General features: G+C 30.6%; 2 protein-coding genes across 2 annotated transcripts in view; both read left to right on the top strand.

Moving 5' to 3' along the window:
- Window positions 1–23,056, top strand: part of LOC129612737 (peroxidase) — a 75,675-nt gene that overhangs the window by 27,765 nt on the left and 24,854 nt on the right. The gene's annotated exons all lie outside the window — the stretch shown is intronic.
- Window positions 11,538–23,056, top strand: part of LOC129610367 (peroxidase-like) — an 87,475-nt gene continuing 75,956 nt past the window's right edge. Inside the window, exon 1 of the mRNA XM_055522936.1 lies at window positions 11,538–11,705. The gene's annotated coding sequence lies outside the window, so the exon portion shown is untranslated. The remainder of the gene's footprint in view (window positions 11,706–23,056) is intronic.

Genomic DNA, 23,056 nt, shown 5'->3' on the forward strand with positions numbered 1-23,056 from the left:
TCCTTGAAACAAAATAAATTTACATAATAATGAATTTTTTTTATTGTAGAAATTAATTAAATTTTATATTAAATAATAATTACTGTAAACGAACTTATCATAGGAATAACTTAACGTTAATAAAATTATTCATACACAATAAATTTATTGCAAAAAAGCGTTTAATTGAATAAATTTTAAACCTTTATTCTTTATCCAATTATTCAATTAGTTCTTTAATAATCATACAATATCAATGATTAATTAATAGCCGAGAACTGAAATTAATGTTTTTCAAATATAGGTGATTTCAAACTGTATGTGTATGGTGTGTATATATTCTATTATATACATTTTAACTAGTTTCATATTCACTTATTCATATTTGATTAACAAAAAAAAATATTTTGGATACAATAATTACGAATGTGTAGTAAAGGTTTCTTTTTCCTTCATTTGTTAAAATTTAAGAAATTTCAACTATCATATCAAACACATATGAAATTCTTATATTTTATAACATAAAAAAATGCAGATATAAAATACAATTTACATATAAAAAAATCTGATGTCATCAGCACATAACCGACCGCATTGTGTATTGTCGAGTTAAATGAAAGTGCTACAGAATATTATAAAAATTTCTGTGAAATACTTCTTTCCAATTTTTAGGACATTAGTAAGCTTATAGTTAACATACCTAGAAAAATGTAAATTTGGCTCTTAGTAGAGTTTCGCTTTGTGCTACCCGAATTCCCTGAAATGCTCGCCAGTTAGTTTCTGTAACAACCAGAACTGAAATATCAAATTCCAAGAAATTTCATCAATTCGTCCCGTAGATATGGTGAAAAATGTAAAATCGGCCCGCAGATCAGTTTTCGAGCCCTGATCTTTCCAAAAAATTTATATGTTCATGGTTTTGATACGAGGAATTCAAATATTAAATTTCAATGAAATCGGTTGATTATTTCTCTTATATACACAAAAATGTATATTTGGCCCGTAGTAAACGCCCAGTTGCTGATGCCTGATTTATTCCAAAAGTTAGGAATTTTTGCGGATGGTCGAGCAAAGCTAAAATATGTAATTTCAAGTAAATCGGTTGAATATTTTCTTCAAAATGTTCAAAAATGTAAAACAGGCCCAGCTAAAAGGTGCAGTTCCCGAGGCCTGATATATACCAAAAGTTGATCAATCCGTGCCATGGTGGAAATAAACTTACATATAAAATTTCATCAAAATCGATTTAGCCGAACTTGAGATACACGCGTGCACACACAGACCGACAGACCGACAGGTTGCTAAAAATAGTTTATTTACACTTCCCTACTATGGAGAAGTACGTTCCCACCGAAAACTCGATATGCAAAATTTGTTGCCATCACATAATCTACATATTGTTTACACAATACGGTCGGTAAAAATTGCAAAGAAAAAAACAAAAATTGAAAGAAACGTTTAGGTAGTGATCCTATTCGACGATTAACTGAGTTAAGGTAAATAATTATATTATTTACCTTAACTCAGTTAATTACAGTTAGTTTTTGCTTTGGATTCTTTTTTGAAATTTATTTTAATTGCAGTTTCGGAGATGTATGACTTGTTAGAGGATGTGGAGGATGGGGTATGTTGTCTAGAAGCTGCAAGAAACTCAGATATTTATTCAAGATATACAATATATAGATATTGTCTAAATTCTGCAAGATATCTATACACCATCTATAGAAAAAAAACTATAACAAAAATAACGGATTTTAAATGGAGGTTATATTCAACGACCATTTTGTCATTTTAATAGTTGATTATGATATTTCGCAACAGCAAGAGTATGGAGCTAACAGACGGAAAAATATTAATATATTAATATTTATTATTGGAAAAATACTACAAAACAACTTTCGTTTGCTGCCAATGGCGTCACTTAAAACTCATACTGTTATGCTACTACTGATATAAAGCTTTTCACAATGCAAACATTTTGATGTTTTATACCGCGATTTCATTGAAGATTCTTAGAATTATCACATCAGAAAGGCACTACAGAAATATTTCTGGCACTGAGGTCAAGGGTAAACAAAAACTGTTCACCACTATTTTGGTTCATAACCTAGATTAACTTAGAAACACATTTTTTTTTTGTTTTTCTAACTCTTCATACTTACTTAATTAATTTATAACAGAAACCAGTTTTTTATTTCCGCAAAAAAAAAGGTTTTCATTTTTCCTTTTTTTTTCTTATTTTTTAAATACCATAAAACTAAGAATTTATTTAACTTTTTTCTTTTAAACCTTTAATTTCATTCTTTTACAATAACAAATTTTTTAGCAACCACAAATATTTTATTTTCCTAAAATTAATTTAAATTCAAAATTCCATATTTAGAAATTAAAAGTTAAACAAGTCAAAATAAAAACACGAACAACAAGAATTCAATCACATTTTCAATTTCAATTATGACATACTTCAATAGTCAAAAATATTTTCGATATGTCACCTCTAAGTCACTAAATTAGACTAGGTATACAAAAAAAAATCAATGATCAATCAATTAGACAAGGTTCAAAATGAATTGATTTGAACACAGCAGTCAGTTTTGAATTTTCTCTTCTTTACAAATTATGTTTTTCGTTAGCGTTTCGTTTTTGTATCAGATTAATTAATTAACAGAAAATATTATTTTTATTTAATCTATTGATTTTACCAATCATTATGAGTGTTAAATGATTTGTAAGCGTGCGTATGACAATTAAAAAAGAAAAAAATTCTAAATATAAAACTGAAAAATCAACATTATTAACACGATCAAGTTATTTTTTAAGGTTTTCATTTTTTAATCAGAAATAGAAAATTCCGGTTTGTTAAATTTTCCAATTTTACAGTTTCCGTGAATTTAAATTATTTTTCTAGTATTTTTTATTTTATTGCTAAGAGCAATAATTATAGTATTAGAAATCTGAATTGCATAATATTTTTAACATAAAGAATTTTCTAAAGTATATAAGGAATGTTGTATGTAAACAAAAATAATCATGGTAACATAATATATAAAAAATTTAAGGAAAAAATATTTGCAAAAATTAAGTATTAAAATGAAGATTAAAAAATAATTATGGTGTTTTATTTGAAAAACCCTGACATTAGCATTTGCCAGCTCCATAGCAGGCAAAAACATGCACGAATAAAGTAATTTTTGCCATTTCCTCCGTCAAAGCCAAACATGGACAAATGAAATGGGCCACAATTTTTCCCTGGTACTGTTGAAGTAACATTAATTTGAAATTGTAATAATATTGGAGAAAAAACTTAAAAAATTGCAATAAAGTTGAAGAAAATTTTTCTTAACGTAAATATTTAAATTAAAAAATTCTTATTTACGTTTTTTTGTTTGGTGGTGAAAATTTCCTAGTCACCTGGCATTTAGAAAACCGATCAAAAACAAATTCCAGAATCTTTTCTCTTATGTTCGTTCCTAACAATCCAGCATATAAGAATACTGCAGATGAATAAAAATTTTGAACCACAAAATTTGAATGCTTTTTACATTGATTTACCACGAAAACTTATAAGACTTTGAATTTTTCATAAAATTTTATTTACCTATATAGTCGAACTTATCAATATTGGTTGCGTTCTATTTACTAATGAGCGTATGTGCGTTTCAAGTAACTTCTGAGCGTATGTTCGCAGTTTCTAAATGCGAAACAGTATTTTTCGTCATATGAGCAAAACATAACCCTATTTTTTTAACGCTTTGAGGTTCAATTTAAATTACAAATACTTTATTAGAAAAAAAAACTGAGAACTTACTTAACACTTTAATTCTACAAATATACATAAATAGAATTGTAACTCTCTACAATTATTGTTACACTTTAAAAAAATTATTATTACATTTACATTGATAGATTTAATTTCTAATTTATAAGATAATTATTTCTAGTAATACTATAACGTTGGAGTATGCAAGTAGGTTTATGGAAAACTCAAAATTATTAGAAAATTTGGTTAGAATTTTCATATCCGTATAAAATATATGAAAGTTGAATTTTATTTTTACAATGCATAATATTAAATAAAGAGTTAACATGAATTGACGCACACATTTCTCATAATGCAAAGCAAACCTTACGATTGAACTTTTAATTTATTAAACCGCAACAAAATTTAATTTAAAAACGTAGAAAATTTTATTTGATATGTTAAACAGCATGCTGGCTCATTAATAAAATTTTCATATTAGTTAATTAAAATTTGAACAACAGAAACGAAATATAACATTTTTGAATGTGAGTAAATAAGTAACACGTTTACATAATAAACGATTCAAGATTTAAAAGTTTATAAAATTATTAAAAACTTTCGGCTGTATTCGTAATAAATCTTTCTTTATTATTTTGTTCACATTTAATTACTGTCACAACAATGATTATACTCTCAAATGTTTTTTGAGAAACATTTTGTCATAAAGGTATTTGTCACATTGAAACAATATACATACATATATAGTTTAGTTAACAATATTTCATAACGTTTCACAAGTTTAAATATTAAGCACAACCAATAAAAAGTAAGGTAATCAAAAAATGATTTATATGAAATTAAATTTGTATTAGTTTTGCATTTACTTACATAATAATTAATTTTGAAGGGCAAACTTTGAACAATAGGCAACATAAAATATTAACGTTTTCGTATTCCTGAAACGTTTTCTTATTCCTTACCAAAGATATGGATGTCTACCAAAAGGCAGATTTAACGTTCACTTGACTTGTTCATCAATACTACTTTATAAATACAGAATAATTTAATCTGCATCTGCATTAATGATCTGTATTTTGGTAGGCGCCCTATGCTAACATTTCATCATAATTGCTGCTCAAATTTAATTTACTGCTAAAGTATTTAATTTAAGTAGACGAATTCTAAATATTTTTATAACCATTCTTATTGTAAATTCTTATTGTTAATCGTATTTCAGCATAATTGGGCGCAAATACAAAAGTAATTCGACAAGATAAGTTTTTATCATCAAAATTAACTTGCTCTTTAAAATTAAAAATTTTTTTGCTTGCATAAATAAATTCAAAAAGCCCTTTTGTTTTCGAATTAATTTACAAAATATCGAAGGCACTTATCAAATTATTTAAAAAATCAATAAGCATGACAAACATATTAAAACACCTGCATTTTAGGTAATTAATATTTATTTGCACATATTGAAATTCATTTATATAAAATTAAAATAATAAGAGATAATAAAACGTCATACAAATTTTTACTGTTCGGCCTACACAAATATATGTATGTACATAATATAATTGTATTTTAAAAAACAATATAACATACATATGTACAAAAATAATATTGAACATACGAACGAGCTAGTATTTTTCACTTTTTCAAGAATGCATCATTTAAAAATTTTAAATGTAGAGTTTAGTTAACAAATTTAAATTTTCCAAAATTATAATTTTTAAAAACCGATTTTGGTGTTTTTCTTAAATATTTTCAATCAGAAGCAGCATTTGTAAGATTATTAGAATGGAATAGATACTAATACCATATTTAGATTATTGAAAGATTTTTTATGATAGTTTTTTAACTAAAATCCATTCGCAAAATTCGCTGGTCTAAAATTAAATAACGTAACAAAAAATGTGCTGGTATTCAGTTTTCAATGCTCAAAAAAAATGTACTATGTACATATAGTTTTAAGCGTTTGAATGTTGTTTCCTATTTTGAAGGTGTGAAACATGACCAAATCTCAAAGATTTTCAAATGTTGGAACAAATGCATATAACCTCGTAATTGTAATGTGAAATACTTTGTTTTGCCGGCAATCGATGTATTCGCTTAAACCAGGTTTGCGACTTCCAATTTTATCTTGTCATGTCAAATTAAATGTAGCTTTGCATTAAAATATTTTATTAATTTGAATAATTAATTATGACGAACGCGTACTAAAATTTTGAGTTATTTTTTCTTACATTTCAATATTTTTTATTCTATTTGATAAATTTATATAGTTTTAGTAATGATAACGCCAAATTCTTTTTGTGCAATAAATGAGTGCAATATTTCTTTTGCACACGCAAATAATAATTTTTACGCAATATTTTTAAGATTAACTTTGAGGCCTTCTTCGCCCTTTTTCCAATAAAATTTATTCTTTCTCTTAAAAATATTATTTAAAAGGAGCTCTCTCGGGGAAGAGGTGATTGACATTTTAATAAAAACTCTAAATGAAAAAAATTTACCATCTCAATAAAATCAAAAAACAATAAATTAACAATAATTATTAGAATATAAATATACATTTATATACATAAAATATGTATGTAGGCTATTATACATGCTCGTGCATAATTGCGATTGAGTATTAAATAATGGTTATGAATTATGTATAAAAAACAATTAACAATTAATTTATCAAATCATTTGAAATTATTATAGAAAATTTTTTGAATGAAATAATCATCAATGAGACATTTTAATTTCAATTCACGAGTACATGCTCTATCTATCGTTCATCAGAAAACGTGTGCCATTTTAAAACTCATATTTTAACAGACGTTTTGTGTTTATAAAATTCAAATTGCTATTACATATAGTTTTGAAGATGAAGTGCTTTGCTTTAATTTTATTTCTTACTTAACTCTCTTGTTAACCTACTGACCATAAAAATTAAGTTGTCTTTTATAATTATGCAACAAATTTTTTAATAGTCATTCATTATAATATTTCTAATTCTTCTATTTTCTTTTTTACACTAAAAGTTTTTAACTATTATTTTACTTGTCTTCACTTACGCACAGCATTTGCCGTTATATGCATCGCATTGCGTACTTATTTGCAAGTTACAAGCTTTATTGTTGTTTTGTTGTTTTTTTTGTTTGTTACAAATATATACATACGATTATTTAATTCTTTTATTGACGCAAATTTATCTTTTATCTCGAGACTATACTTGATTAATCCATTAAAAAAAAGCATGCTTTTCAAGTTTTTTATTAAGTAATAAAAATAAATGGCATAAAAGTTTTAACTTTACTCATTTGAACGTCTGACCATCGAAAACCTCTGTATACTTAAACAAATCAAAAAAATCATTATTTCCAATTTGATTTATTATAAAGAAATATTAATGAAATTTAATATTTCTGTTATAAATCTTTACTAAAATACCTACTCTCATACTGAAATTCGAATGTCCAATTAGATCCACCAGAAGATTTTGGTGGTAATATAGAAAGACAATTATTATGCAACAGTGTTATCGTGTTGCTTAAATATAATTTAAGAACAAATTGATAGAGATTAAAGAATAATATTTGTACATTGTATAACAAAGAATAAGATAAAAAAATTGGAAATTTTGTTGATAGCTATTTCATATACGAACCATTAGCCGGCTAACGAACTCATCTAAATTTAGTTTAATACTGAATTAAATTAAAACTCACATACAAGCAAATTTTAAAATAATTTTCAAATTAAAAATTTCGTAAAAAAATATCTAAAATTTTGGAAATTTCCTTTTCACACCTTCAGTTCAAAAAAGTGTTAATTAAGGAATATATGCAAATAATTAATATTTAAAACAAAAAAGCCTACCTCCTAATGATTTTACGAAATCTAAAAATAATTTCAAATTTTTATCATTTATGGCAATTATTCAATACCAAAAATCAAAATGTGTTAATTTGTCACTTATGGCATAAAAATTACTTAATTAAAAATTGTCTAATACAATTTCTAATACAAGTCTGTATTATGCACGTCTTATATTTACGTAAATTTTATATTTTATTTAGATTTTTAATTTAAAATAAAAAATTTTAACTCGGATAGAGATAAAAATTTTTTCATGTACATGTACATAATAAAAACGTGGGTTATTGTCCTCGAATTAATCTAGAAAATAACAAAAAACAGAAATTAGTTAAAAACTTCCTTTGTAAAATTTGCAAGTCACACTTTTCAAATAACAAAAAAAAATCATCTAATCTATTTATAACACAAAATGTTCGACTTTCTCCAAAAAATTTGACTTTTCCCTTCTATATCAAAAGCAAAAAATTTTTAATTCAATTGTACAGTCAGTCGAATTTTTTTTTTTGATTTTCGAATAAAAACGTAAAAAATTTTATTCTTTCAATTAAAATTTCGCAATTAAATTTTCTGTTGTTTTCTTTTTTCTTAATTTTCGGCATTTTATTTAATGGTTTTTCCAATAGTAATAATAAGGTAATGATTTCTACCTTTATTAAAATTTTTAACAAATTTCCTTTTAAAATTTTTTAAATACGTTGTATACGTGTGTAGCGTATGATAACATGATATTTTACTTTTACATATTTTCAGATACTCATTTTGTGTAAATGTTTTTAAATAGTAAAAGTTTCCATATATTTAATGATTTAGTCATTAATTACTTACCACTAATTTAAAAATTGGTTGGTAGTACATTTTAATATTGGATAATACAGCGTTTGTCTCAGAGTGTCTTATAAGTGTGCGTGCATTAAAGTTCATAGTTTTCTTTTTGTACATAAGCACAATTCATTCAGATTTTATTATGTTAAAAATCGATTAAATGTGATCGATACAAATTTAGTTTTGTATTTTCTCATTTTGAAAAATTTTAATCTTCTTAGGGTAAAACTGAATACCAGAAGAATTCATTAAAAAAAAAGAGTTTATTTTTTTCGATTGTGTTAAAAGGCACTAAGAAAATTATTTTTTCTTCAGTATTTAAACTCTCAGTAGTAGGTCGGAATATGGGATGTAACTTTATCTTCTTGTGCTTTTATAAAGTAATTAGTAACATTATTGATGTTTAAGCGTTAGATTAAGTGTAATTATAGATAATGTCAACACGTACATGAAAATCAATACTATTATGATTAATGTAAGCTTATAACTAAATAAATAGGCATGTTACAGCAATAAACGAAATTCGTATTCATAAATATGTGTATATGTAAATGCATACAGTTATTATTTTCAAAGGCAAAACTCTCTCTTGAAGAGCCATAGGCAAACGAGTGTGAGTTAAAAAACGTTTTCGTACAGGTTTTTAATATGCCACAAAGTTACAACGTAAAATTGTTCAGCTTAAAATTCAAAATCATGAAACACTTTTTTGTGAACCATATTAGACTTACAGACTTTTGATTTATAATAACAAATTGTATTTAACATGTATATTATACAAATATCCGATACTAAATCCTCCTAATATTCTAATGATTTCAATTTTAGTATTAATTTTTTATATTATAATACCCAAAATTATTATCTAAAATATTTGTGATCTTAAATATTGCATCCTTCTAAGCATTTCTTATAAATGTTATGTAATAATATTTATATACTTAATTGGCGTGATGTTATAGTTTTCGACCTCAAAAATTTAATGCAATTTAAAGATTATTGATTTCGTTATATTTTCTTTACGCGTGATTAACAATCAATCACTTAAATTACTTAATAATTAAATTTTCTTTATGTTAAAAATCTAAATTAAAATTTTCCCATATGTTAACAAGATACAAAAAAAAGGCGTAAAGGTCAAATATTTTTTTTTCTAATATTTTAAATATGTAGCTAATTCCATAATGAGACAACAAAACTTTACACATATACAAGATATTTAAAAAAAGTTAAAATAAAATTTTCTCAGGACTTTTCAGTTTTAAAAACCTCGTACATAATAATGCCATAAATTGTAATTGAAATTACAACTGATTAAACTAATAGTGTTAAATTTAAATTAAATAGTGTATTATAACATGAATGCAATAACTAGTAGTAATCAATATTGTATTTTGTTCTAACTCACATTGTAATTTTGCAATTTTCTACAATTTTTAGGACTGAAATGAAAAACACACTCAGAATCAGGCAATTTGCATTCAAGCTATACATATATTGTGTCTCCTACAAACGCATTCAATGATTTATCTTTTCTCCGCCTCACTGAACCAAACCATTGAGCAAAAAATATTAATTTCTAGGTATCATTGAAAACAACCCTTTCAAGCAAACTGTACTTTCAAATATACTGTACTATTCTGCGTATATACTGTATATACTATATAGTATAGTACTGTAATTTATTATAACTATATAAATATTAAAGTAAAAGAGTAAATTATTGTTACCATGCTACCTGCATAATGCATTGAGTATTTAAATTTTTTTAATTATCATCATATCATAAGTCTAACAAAATTTTAATTTTACAGAGACTCCAAACTAATTTTCATTTAAGATGAACTTTTAAAACTGATTTCTGCTCTTCATCATTGAACTTCAATAGCAATCTTTATCTAACATATTTCAACACTTTACCTTTTTTTTTATTTAATTAAAATTTTTCATAAATTATTTTTTTACCATATTTCTACAAAGAGATGTGAAAATCTCATTAACAATATTATTGTGAATTAAAAAGAAAAACCTAAATTATTACACGCACGTAAAATTAAAATATAACAAATTTTGAAAAAAAATATTCTGTATAGTGCGATTGTGAAAATGGACAAATTTTAAACACCTACCTTTTTAATTAATAAAACTTAAAAAATACAAATACGTACACATATACATAATGTATGTATACCTATATTTTTAATAGCGCAAATCTTTAAAAAAGCGCAAAAATTCAAAATAAAAAATTGATGTTGAAAACAGACTAGAAAAAATGTTTTTATTATTAAAAATGTTTTAATTCTCCGCATACCTGTTTACCTTTGATAGTAAAATGGCAAGAAAATAAAAAAAAACAAATATGCAAAATCAAAACAAATTTTTACTCTAAGAGAATAAGAAAAACGAAAAATAAATTTTTAATTCATAAAAACGTAAAGTGGCGCGCTCATCTCATTACAACAATAAAAAGAAGAAAAATTATGAGAAATCAGAAAGAAAAAACCGGGCTTAATAATATCGTAAATTCGCCGTTAAGTAAGAAGGGGAATATTACTGTTACTCTCGTTTTTCTTTCAATACAAAACAAAAAAAGAATATGCGAATTCGCTTATGCTCTCTTTTAACAGTTTTAAAACGCGAATTTTTCTAGTTGTTTTGTTTCAAATGAAAATGCAAGTGATAACTTAACAACAATAAGAAAATAAAAAAAAAAGAAAATGAAAAAAGAAAAAAAAAATATTACGATTATTTTTGGGGGCTATAAGTGCTTTTTTATTTTTTCTTTTTTTTTTGTTGAATTTATTGTTAGTCTCTTATAGACGGTATTTATTTTAAATTTCGTTTTTCACTGTTATACACACAAACATTTTTATTTTTGCATCCATTGTGGACAGGTATAAATTAACAAAGAATGGTAACATGAGAACTAGTCGTTCGTTGTTCGGGTTGTAATTCATTTAAAAAGGAAAATACAAGAAAAAAAAAAAAACAAAAATAATAAAAAATAAAGTACAAAAAAAATTCCTTTTTTAACAATTTTTCTTTTTAGAATTAAAAGGATTAAAAATTTTAAAGAATATTTGAAAGCAAAATAAGGATTTACTAGAGTGTCATTTAAAATCGAAAAGGATAATTAAAATTAAAGATAAAAGGATAAATAATTGATTTTTTTTTGAATATAGTGAAAAAAATTTTGTAAACTTAGTGAAAAAAAGTAATTATTTTTTCAATTTGAAAAATTTATTTTGGATTATAAGTGAAAAATAAGACTCATAAAGGATTAAAAAAGGTTAGTGATGAAATTCGATTTTGAAATTTAAAAATTTTTTAACTTTTTTTTTAATTTCTGTCCGAATTTCAAAAATTTTTATAATTTAAATTGAATTTAAAAGAAATTAAAAAAAAATAAATTTGTCAATATAAAATCATAAAAAAATTGAAATTTTTGAAAATTAAATTTATGACGTTTAAAAAATAAAATTAAAATTAAGTCCAATTTTGTCGAATGTTCCATACATATGCACAAACATATATGAAACAAAATTTACATAAAAAGTACACAAAAATTTAAAAAAAAATTTTAAATTTCATAAATAGCTAGTTTTAAAAAATTATTAAAAATAAGTTAAATAAGAAATTTTCATGTTATACAAACTTAATGTTTAACCAGGGTTAATCAATTTATAAAAATTTTAAAATTCTGTGTCCCACTGTTATAACACAATTAAATTATGTGCTTTTTACAACCAAGAAAGCGTTAATGGTATATATTTATTGATTAATTTACGTGTACTTGTTGAATTATGGTAATAAGATATTAAAAATTAAAATAAGGAAAATAAATAAAAAATTATTATATTGCTCATTTCGGTAATAAATAATAGTTGACATCTCAGACATTTTTTGTAAATTATACAAAATCGCGTAAGATTTTTGTGTAAAATGTTGAAAAGAAAAAATACGAAATATTTAATTTACTTATATATAAAAAAAATATTTTGATTCAATGTCATCTCATAAAAATATGAATTTAAAGTTCATATTTTAAATTTTATTTAAAAATTTACGTAACACTAATTTGATATTCCTAACATTTTTTAACATTCTCATTTAATTTTCAATTTTCTTTTAAATCAAAAACTGTATTTTATGGCGTGTAAGAAGACATTGAAATTATTTTAAAACTCATAAAATTTAAAATTCAATAAAATTCAAAAAATGAATTACATATAAAAATCATCCTTTATCTCTTACCATAAATATCAAAACCAAATTTAAACCAATTTATTTCTACAATTTTCACTCTTTGTACAAAAAACCAATAAAAAATCAAAATAATATTATAAGGCCTTTTTAAATCTCATCTTTTTTAGTACTGAACAGTTTTTTTTTTTAAACTTTATTTTACGAAATTTTTGCAACATTATTGATCATTTCTTATTAGGGTTTTTCATCTTTTTAAAATATTGTTCACTGACTATAAGCGAACAAAGTGTTGCAATATACGTGCAAGTTTTTTTTTTGTACCTGGACAACTTTAACACAGTGTTATTTAAATAAAAAAATTGTTTTTCGAACTTTTTTACACAAAAGTTACTAACCTTTTTAACAATATAAAAAAGTAACCACATCACACTATTTTTAATCGTAAATTTTATTGTTTTTTAATACAAACCAGTCAATTTTGCTTTTTCTAATAAAAAGTTTTTCTCTATTTCATTTTATTTTTTCTTTTTTTTGGTTCAAATTCCTATTATATAAGTTTTAAATCAACTAAATTAAAAAAATTTTGATTAATTACTTAAAGTGTAAAAGTTTTTCATTAAAAATATTAGATAAATACTAAAAACTTATCAATTAATTGAACTTCATTAAATTTTTTGTTTTAATTTTACCAATTTTATTTTATTGACTTCTATCAATCATAAAAGTCAAGTTTTGTATGTTACGACATTTTTGATTTCAAGCTGCTTTGTTTTTATTTAAATTTATTTCAAATTCTATATATCAATAAAAAAAAAACTTTGAAAAATCTGTTAGAAATTTGATGTTTTTAAAAAGTCCTAAAAATTTTGGACTGCATTTGCAGCATCTTTTGTAGTTTAAAGAATAAGCTTTAATGGGTGCATAGCGCATATTGCGTAGGATATGTGTAGGTACGCATATACATGCATATGGCAACCGAATTGAACGGTTTGATATTTATTGTCAAAAATTTGTTATATGTAATTTTATTTGGGTATTTTATCTGGTAAATTCAAAATTATTTTCCAAAAGAAGTTTATATTGTTAAATTAAAGGCTCGTCCTTTGCATATGTGAGTTGAAAATGAGGGATTTGATATTAGGATAACAAATCAATTAAAAAAACAAAAGAAAAATGTACCTACGCGTAGCAAAAATCAAGTATTCCAGTAGGTTGTCCAAGCGGGTCACTAAATTTAAAATGTACGGGAATAATATTTGCTTGTTTCAATTACAAAAATTATAGTACACGACAACTTAGGTAGATCTCCTAAAATATACGGGTATGAGAACATTTCGACATAAACATCACGCTTTTATTTAGGTAGATCCTCGAATCAAGATATCAATAAGACTGCATTGTTATCAATTGATAAATATAAAGTTCTAAAACGGAATAAAATTGTTACAATTGTTATTGTTAAACTAACTTTCTAATAGTTCTGCCAACTAATAATTAACATACTGACACAATAGTAAACGAATAATATGATACATTTTTTAATCAAAACAAAATGTTTAAACGATCATTTACAATTTTAAAGAAGCGAAAAACATCAAATTAATTGAAAAAATTTAAATCCAAATCAATCAAACAAAACCATCAATTCGATGACATTTTTGATTCGTTTATGGAACACTTAACATACAATGTTATAAAAGTATGTGGTCCAAAAGTTGGGGCCCAAAACCGCACTGTCACCTCCTAGTGGTGGGCCCCGGTAATGGCGGAGGATAAAGGGGTGATTGAAACGATCAAAGTTACGTTCGTGTCGTGGTCATGTCTCGCGGCGAGCCTCTTGCTTTGTGAGTTTCAGCCCTATATCTATGCGTCAGCTGACGACAGGCGTCCCAAGTCAAGGTGGAACAGCATATGCCGATGACTGCGTGGCTAAGGGGGAGCTTAGTCGTTAGTATGCGGACTCTGGATACCAGGCGCCCTCCAGTTTGAATGAGCCTTCCCATGGTATGCCGGGCTCTGCCATGGGTGACTTTACTTTCCCGCGCTACTCGTGGGACAGAAATGGAAAACAACAACAACAACAACAAGACAAATAACAACAGTGACAACAACAACAACGACACTAAGGACAACATACAACCACTTAGTGCTCAAGGGTCTTCGGAACCAGAGCTTCTCTCAACTGACGCAGAGGAGGAACTCCTACTCACGCCAGTGGAGGAAAAGGCTTCGCCTCCGATGGAGACGGATAATCAGGATCCTCTTGGACCTATTATCCAAAAAACTGAGGAGGACCTGAAAAGGTTGGACATCAGGGGAAAAAAACAATATTTCTCTGGTGCATCCAAGCGGCGTATCGCGGCTTATATCAGGGATGGCATGTCCCCAGAGGAAGCTCGCAGATACGAGAAGGAAAGGCTGGAAAAGCTGAAGGCCTGCGGATCGGTTGTTGTGGCCGACCATCCCCAAAAGAGGGAAAGGTCGGAAAGCAACACCCCTGATGCAGGGCCCTCAAAGAAGAGGTCGATGAAGGGCAATGTTGAGGAAAAGGTCCCTGGGAACATTCCTCAACAAAACCCGAAAATGACTTCTTATCGGGATGCAGTAGCACAGGTCAAGGTGGCCATCACTCATAGACTGCATCCAGAGGAAAGGCTATCCGAAGTCCAGATGGGGAAAATCAAAGTAGCCATCATGGATGAAATGGATAGGATTGTGGACTCTCATCCACAATTCACTGCAGCGTTGCAAAGGGACGGATGGATATCCGTAACATGCAACAATCAAGACACCAGGGAGTGGATAACCAGTGTCTGCAGGAAGATAAAGCCTTGGGACGGTTGCGATGTCGTGGTACTGGATGGCGACAGCATGCCCAAACAGCATGTCTGCGTCACCTACGTACCAAAGGACGAGACAACCGTCAGTCTCTCCAGGGACAAATTTCTAAGTAGGATAGGGAAGCAAAATCCCAGCCTCAAGATAAGTTCCTGGAGGGTGCTGAGGATGGATAAGGAAAAGGACGGGGGCTGCTCCATCACCTTTTCCGTGGATGATTCCGGATTGGAAGATCTACGGAAAGCGGAGTTCCGACTTTTCCTGAATTTCTTCCGTGTTACCGTTCGGGTTAAAGGAAGGAAATCCTCTCAAGGTGCTGGCGGCAGGGCAGGACAAAATAAAAAACCAGTGCCCACCGCGACAACGACAACGACGAGCACTTCAGGCCAACCAAAAGAGCCAAAACTCATTGGAAAGCCTGAAGTCGCTCCGAAAATGGCGGCAAGGGAAACGGAAGGACCATCGACCAGCACGCCAAATACAAGCGTCCCGGGGGAACCAAAAGGGCTCAAGCCCATTGGGAAGCCCGGAAATGCTTCGGTATTTGCTGTTGCAGGGGCTAGCGTGGCACCTGGGGCGGCAAAAGAGGCTGTGGCAGGGCAGGCGCCCACCAAGATGTGTAAAAAGGCGAAAATGGGAGGTAAGGCTCATGTAAAGCCTTTGTCTAAAGGGCCAAAGCCCATAGACAAGAGCCGGAGGAAATAATATGGCTGTGAGGTGCATCCAAATAAATCTACAGCATGCTAGGGCATCTACTGATGTTCTGGCTCATAGATTTATGAAGGATCACCTCGATATCGCCCTTATCCAAGAGCCTTACATAGTGAAGGATCAGGTTAAGGGCCTAACAGGTGAGCTATTGTATGATAATACAACTGGGGGCAGGCCTAGGGCTTGCATCTTGTTTAGTAAAAAGCTAACGTATTTTCCCATTCCAGATTACTGTTCTAAGGATCAGGTAGCTGCGTTGGTGAAGGTGAAGTCCTGCGGGGGCTGGACAGAGTTCATTGTTTGCTCATCCTACCTCCCGGGGGACTGTGCCCACCCGGACGAGCAACTGAAGGATCTAGTGGACTTTTGTGGAAGGAGGAACTTCCAACTTATAATAGGAAGTGATGCCAATGCCCACCACACCGTCTGGGGAAGCAGCAATATAAACAAAAGAGGTGAGTGCCTACTTGAATTTATATATAGCAATAAATTAATGATTATGAATGAAGGCAATAGGCCGACATTCATAAATGCAATTAGGGAAGAGGTCCTTGACATCACCCTTTGCACTGAATTTATCGGCAGTAGGGTTGGTGGATGGCATGTCTCAAATGAGACATCCATGTCCGATCATAGGCAGATTAGGTTTGATATCATGGTCTCCGGGGGCCTGGCAGAAGAAATATATCGGGTGCCCCAATCCACAGATTGGAGTCAATTCGAAACGCTCCTCATGGATGGGATTAGATCCGTTCCTGCTTCTGTCAGAACGGTGATGGATATCGAACTGGCCAGCGAGGCCCTGACGGCGGCTATTACTAATGCCTATCACGGGAGCTGCCGTGCTAAGCCGAGGCGGAGCAATAGGAAGTGCCCGTGGTGGAATGAGGAGCTTTCAAGGCTTAGACTAAAGACCAGGAAGCTATTCAATAGGGCCAAAGCGTCAGGTTCGTGGGAAGAGTATAAGGACTCACTCACAAAATACAATAAAGAAATTAGGAAAGCGAAGAGAATCTCGTGGAGGGCGTTCTGCAAGGGCATTGATGAACTCCCCAGCAGTGCGCGTCTTCACAGGGTGCTTTCCAAAAAGTATGCTAGTAGGTTGGGCCTAATGGAACGTCCTGATGGCTCCATGACTGAGAACGGAAGGCAGACGTTGGAGCTTATGGCGTCAACGCACTTTCCTGACTCGGAGATTCTTCGGAATCACTCAAATGCAGTCATCGAACCGGGGGCACCCTGGCCCAGGAGGGATGACTGGCAACGATCCCGTCTAGTCTTCACGATGGGCAGGATTAGATGGGCTGTTTTCTCTTTCAGGCCCTTCAAATCTCCTGGTGATGACGGGATATATCCTGCATTTTTGCAGAGGGGTTTCCAACATATCGCTAGAGCACTGTTGGGAATTTTTCGCGCCAGCTATGCGTGGGGTTACATCCCTCAGGCATGGAGGGTGGCTAAAGTGACGTATATTCCGAAGGTGGGTAAGCGACCAAGCAACCACCCAAGGTCTTTCCGTCCAATCAGCCTTACTTCTTTTCTATTGAAAGCAATGGAAAAAGTGATTGATAGATTTATACGGGACGGTGCACTGGGAAGCAATCCCTTGCATGAATCTCAATACGCCTATCAGTCGGGAAGGTCTACTGTACTCGCTCTGCAGAGTCTGGTGGGGGTCCTTGAAAACTCACTGGAAGTGCGGGAGGTAGCAGTTGGCTGCTTCCTTGATATAGAGGGAGCTTTTGACAACACCCCATATCATGTCATCTGTGAGTCGTTGCACAAACGAGGGATTGATGCGACGACTAGCAGATGGGTCAATCGGATGCTACAGGATAGGATTATTAAGTCCACCATAGCTGACGATATACTCTTCATCTCCGCTGCAAAAGGATGTCCGCAGGGCGGGGTTCTTTCGCCCCTCCTGTGGTCCATTGTAGTGGATGATCTAATAGCTGCTCTCAGGGGCTCCGGGGCGCGTGTCTGGGGATACGCTGACGATGTGGCCTTCGTCGTGCGGGGAAAATTTGAGAGCACTATTTCTGATCTTCTACAGCAAAAATTTACGTGTTGTGGAAAGGTGGTGCAAAGGCGTTGAGTTAAATATAAATCCAAGCAAGAGCACTTTGGTCGCCTTCACCAGACGCAGAAGCAGGGACAGATTAACGAGCCCAATTCTGTTTGGTGAACGTATTAGTTACTCGAGGGAGGTGAAGTATCTGGGGGTAACCCTGGATGATCGTCTCTCTTGGAATACCCATATCGATAGAGTTATCGGGAGAGCTACGGCGGCCTTGTGGACGTGTAGGAGCTTCATCGGGGGGACCTGGGGAATTAGTCCCAGAATAGCACTGTGGCTATATACGGCCCTTGCTAGGCCCATCGTCACCTATGCGTCGATTGTATGGTGCCGTAAAGCTCAGCAGGCGGGTGTGCGGGCCAAGCTGGAAAAGCTACAGAGGCTGGCCTGCCTGGGAGTGACCGGGGCGATGCGGACGGCTCCCACCGCTGCATTGGAGGTGATGATCGGATTGCCGCCACTGCACCTCCATATATTGAAGGAAGCTCGGCTGGTGACTTACCGACTTCTCTCTGGCGAGGACGGGGCAGGGCTAAAGTTGGCCCACAGAACTCACAGAGACTTCATTGAGGGCGATCCGATTCTAAGGATAACCATGTCAGATACCTGTCTGCCGCGGTACAACTTCGACCACAAGTACAGGGTTCTGTTTCCTGATCGATGGACGTGGGATCGGGGTGGTCCGGTACTTAGGTCGGGTTCGAGCGTGTGGTATGCGGACGGATCCAAAACGGAGTCGGGTGTGGGCTCGGGCGTATACGGTGTCCGCCCGGACACGCGTGTATATGCAACCCTTGACCCGTATTGCACAGTGTTCCAGGCCGAAATACATGCAATAGAGATCTGTCTGAGAATCAATTTGGAAAGGGGGTATAGAAACCGCACCATCTATGTGTTCTCAGACAGCAGGGCTGCACTGCTGGCGCTCCGTTCAGCTCAGGTTACATCCAAGCTGGTCTGGAGCTGCCTTGCTGCACTTGTGGAATTGGCATCGGAAAACAGAGTGATGCTCATTTGGGTGCCGGGCCATAGTGGCCATGCGGGCAACGAAGTTGCCGATGAGTTGGCGCGGAGGGGATCTGGGGCTGCCTTTGTGCAGCCGCTGCCTTTCTGTGGTCTGCCTTCTTCCGCCGTGGGGGCCAGGCTTGCCTGCCTACTCGCGGCGGAATGCAGTCGTCACTGGCGGGACACGAAAGGGTGCCGTCATGCGAAGGTGTTTGTTCCGGCGTGCTCCGGCGGATTCGCTGCGGAGTTGCTGGGGATGAGCAGGAGCCGGGTTCGCACTATTGCGAATTTCTTCACGGGGCACTGCCCGGTGAAATACCACCTGCACAGGCTGGGGAAGTCGGGCTCTCCCCTGTGCAGATTTTGTGGGGGTGGCGATGAGACCGCCGTGCACATTCTCTGCGACTGTCCGGCACTGGCTGTTCGGCGCCGCAATTGTCTTGGACATGGGTCCCTAAGTGTTCGGGAACTATTGTCCAACTCCCTTAGGGATATCTCCGGCTTTGTGATTGGGACGGGGATATTATAGACGGGAGAGTGGGGTGGCTACAATAAGTCAAAAATGGCTGCGGTGGCTTGGGGGATGCTCCTGTCCCCACTCAGTTCCCTTAGAATCTACAAATCTACAAATCTACAATGTGGTCCAACAATTAATTTTGAAATTTAACTCAACACTAAGTATAGTATAAATAAAGCAAAATATGTAAGAAATGTAAAAAAAATTTCAGTTTCCTATTGCACATTTTTCATTTTATAATATCTACATACTTGAAAAAAGAAAAAAAATCCATGTTTTACATACTTGTATTCAAATATATGCATGTATGTATGAATGTACGTAATAATTATATAAATAAATCTACTTTAAACACGCTATCTTTAATATTTTCCTTTTTGAATATCTTATGAAATTTTTTCATGTCAACCTTTGTATACAAAAAAAACTAGCAACTAATAAAATAGTTTTTTTTTTGGAGAATAAATAAAAAATTTTTAAAATTTATTTTTATATTTTAAGTTTATAATTTTGTTGATTTAATGCACTAATTAACTAATAAATTTCAATTAAATAATAATATTTTATTTTGCGAAAATTTTAAAAATAAATTCTTTTTTTTTTTGGTATCATTACAAGATAATTTTGTATAGAATATTTTTCTACAATGTCATAATTTTTTATTGTCTTTAAAAGTTTAAATTTAAAAAAATTGATTTAGGCAGCACATAACCGACCGCATAACAATTAAAGTGTTCCATTTTTAATATGAAAATTTCCTTCAAATATTTATTTCAAATTCTGTGAAAGATGGAAATTAAACTTTTGTAACTTACCTAGAAAAATAACAATTTGGTTCTTAGTAAAAAGGTTTATTTTCGGTGATTCGACTTCCCTGCAAAATTTCTTAGTTAATTTCATTAATAAACTGAACTCAAATATTTAATCTTTTGTATATGTATATTTATTGTAATCTTTTGATTTTGTATATTTAATCATATCCTGAGATATGATTAAATATACAAAATCGTCACTTGTTGAAAATTCTGTTTCCGAGCCCCGATATTCCCGAAAAATTTACTGATTTCATTCTTTATACCTTTTTGACTTTATTTAAGAAAAAAATCAACATACCTGAAAATCAAATTTCCTGAAATTTTATTTATGTGGTCCGCCGATATATTTTAAATATGCATTTGTTGATTATTTCTCCTTATATGAACAAAAATGTGAATTCGGCCCGTAGTAAAACCCGACTTGCTGACACCAGATTTCTTTAAAAAGTGAGGTGACTTATTGTTTCGTCAGGCGGACTATATATATAAAATTTCAGGAAAGTAGGTTGATTATTTTCTCAAAGATTCAGTTTCAGAGATTTCTCATATCGCAAAAGTTGATCAAACCGTCGCAACCGAAGTAAACCAATATATAAATTTTCGTGAAAATCGGCCCAGCCGGATTGGTTTAAAATACTGATTTGCACAAACAAACTGACAGATAGATAAACTGACCGACAAATATTTCTCTCCAAATAGTTTATTTACACTTCTCTAGCACGGAAAAAGCCATTTTCGCTCGCCGAAAACTCGATATGAGAAATTTGATGCCATCACATAACCTTCCTCATTGTATACAATACGGTGGATAACAACATTTTAAGTAAATATCTATGTATATAATTCACTTTTAATTTATACAGGTTACATAAATATTTATTCATTAACCAAATGGTAATTATATAAATTAAATAAAATAATTTCTTAATTTATATTTATAGAAGTTATGCTCTTTTGTAAATGCAACTTGTTTATGCCTTTTTTACGTATAATTAAGACATTTCAACAGACACTTTAAATATTAATGTGCATAGGTGCTCGTACATAATTTTGATTAGTTAGATCATAAAATAAACGTCATTATTTCTAAACATTTTCTAATCTATGTAATTTATAAAGTATAAGAGTTTTGAATAAAAACCAAACCTGAGTAATTCATTGTTCTAGTTTAATAATTTTATTTGACTTAATTAACAATTTATTGTTTTAAAGAGTGATTTTTTTTTGTCATAGCAAAAATGTGACCTTAACCTTCATCCGATTTAAACTTTATAACTATAGAATTTTAAACTGTATGATGTCAATATTTTACATAGCGGCAGGATATTTTGAAATTTAAAGAATGGCATAGTTCAGCAATTTAGCCAACATAGTATTACAATAAAAATTGCTTATCAGGACAATTAAATTTCAAAATATAAAATTTTTAATTTTTTAAAACAAACTTTAATACCTTTTAAGTTTCGAATAAATTGACATCAAAATACAAATTGCACTAAAAGCTAAAAAAATTCTTTAACAAAAATGATTTTTTCATCCAAATACTTTTATCGTTTAAACATTGACCCGATATGCTGTTGATATACCTAAATACACGTACAAACATACATAAGTGTATCGATTTTAATTATATTATTCGAGTTTAATTGAAAAGAAAAATTTAATCATAATAATTAACTAGAATTGTAAAAAAAAACATAAGAATTTTGATTTGATTTATGTCAGATCAAAAGTTGAAATCTTATTTAAAAAAAGCTTTTAAAATAAAATAACAAAAATTTATTCAAAATATTTAAAAATTTTATTAACAAATAAAAAGAATTTAAAATTTCAATAATAAATTCTAACTAAAATTTATAACAAGTTCTAAATATGGGCTTTGAGTACACAAATAAATAAATAAATAAATAAATCTACATTCAACATTTAAAAACGAACAGGATAAAACCAATAAGCAAATGCAAACATACCTACATTAATTTGTTTTATTTTCAATTACTAAGATACTATATGTACTACATAAATAAATAAAATTACTACAGAAATACATTATATAGGCGTTTATCTATCAACCCAAATTGTAATACATACGTCTTTAGATAAGCCATCAAAATCTCTAATAAAATGTTTGGGTAATAAATTTTTAGGATATTGTAAAAATTGACACAAATTTATTATTTAAGAAAATTTAGATCTTATATTTGTGACATTAGAACCCCTTTTCAGAATTATATTTTAAGTGATATTATTAATTAAGAATAATGATTAATTTGTTATTCTTAATTAATGGTAACAAGTATTACTAAGATTTTATCATAATTTACTACTTTTTAATTTACTATTTTTTATCATAAAAATTCATTAAACCCAGTTCAACATTGTATGTATTATTGTATAGTGTGATTATAAGTAGGAATCTAAATTTTTGTACGGAAAACACGCGTTTGCTACAGAAATCCTAATATTTT

This window comes from Condylostylus longicornis, unplaced genomic scaffold, assembly GCF_029603195.1.
Source record: "Condylostylus longicornis isolate FDR11 unplaced genomic scaffold, ASM2960319v2 ptg000004l, whole genome shotgun sequence".
Lineage (NCBI taxonomy): Eukaryota > Metazoa > Arthropoda > Insecta > Diptera > Dolichopodidae > Condylostylus > Condylostylus longicornis.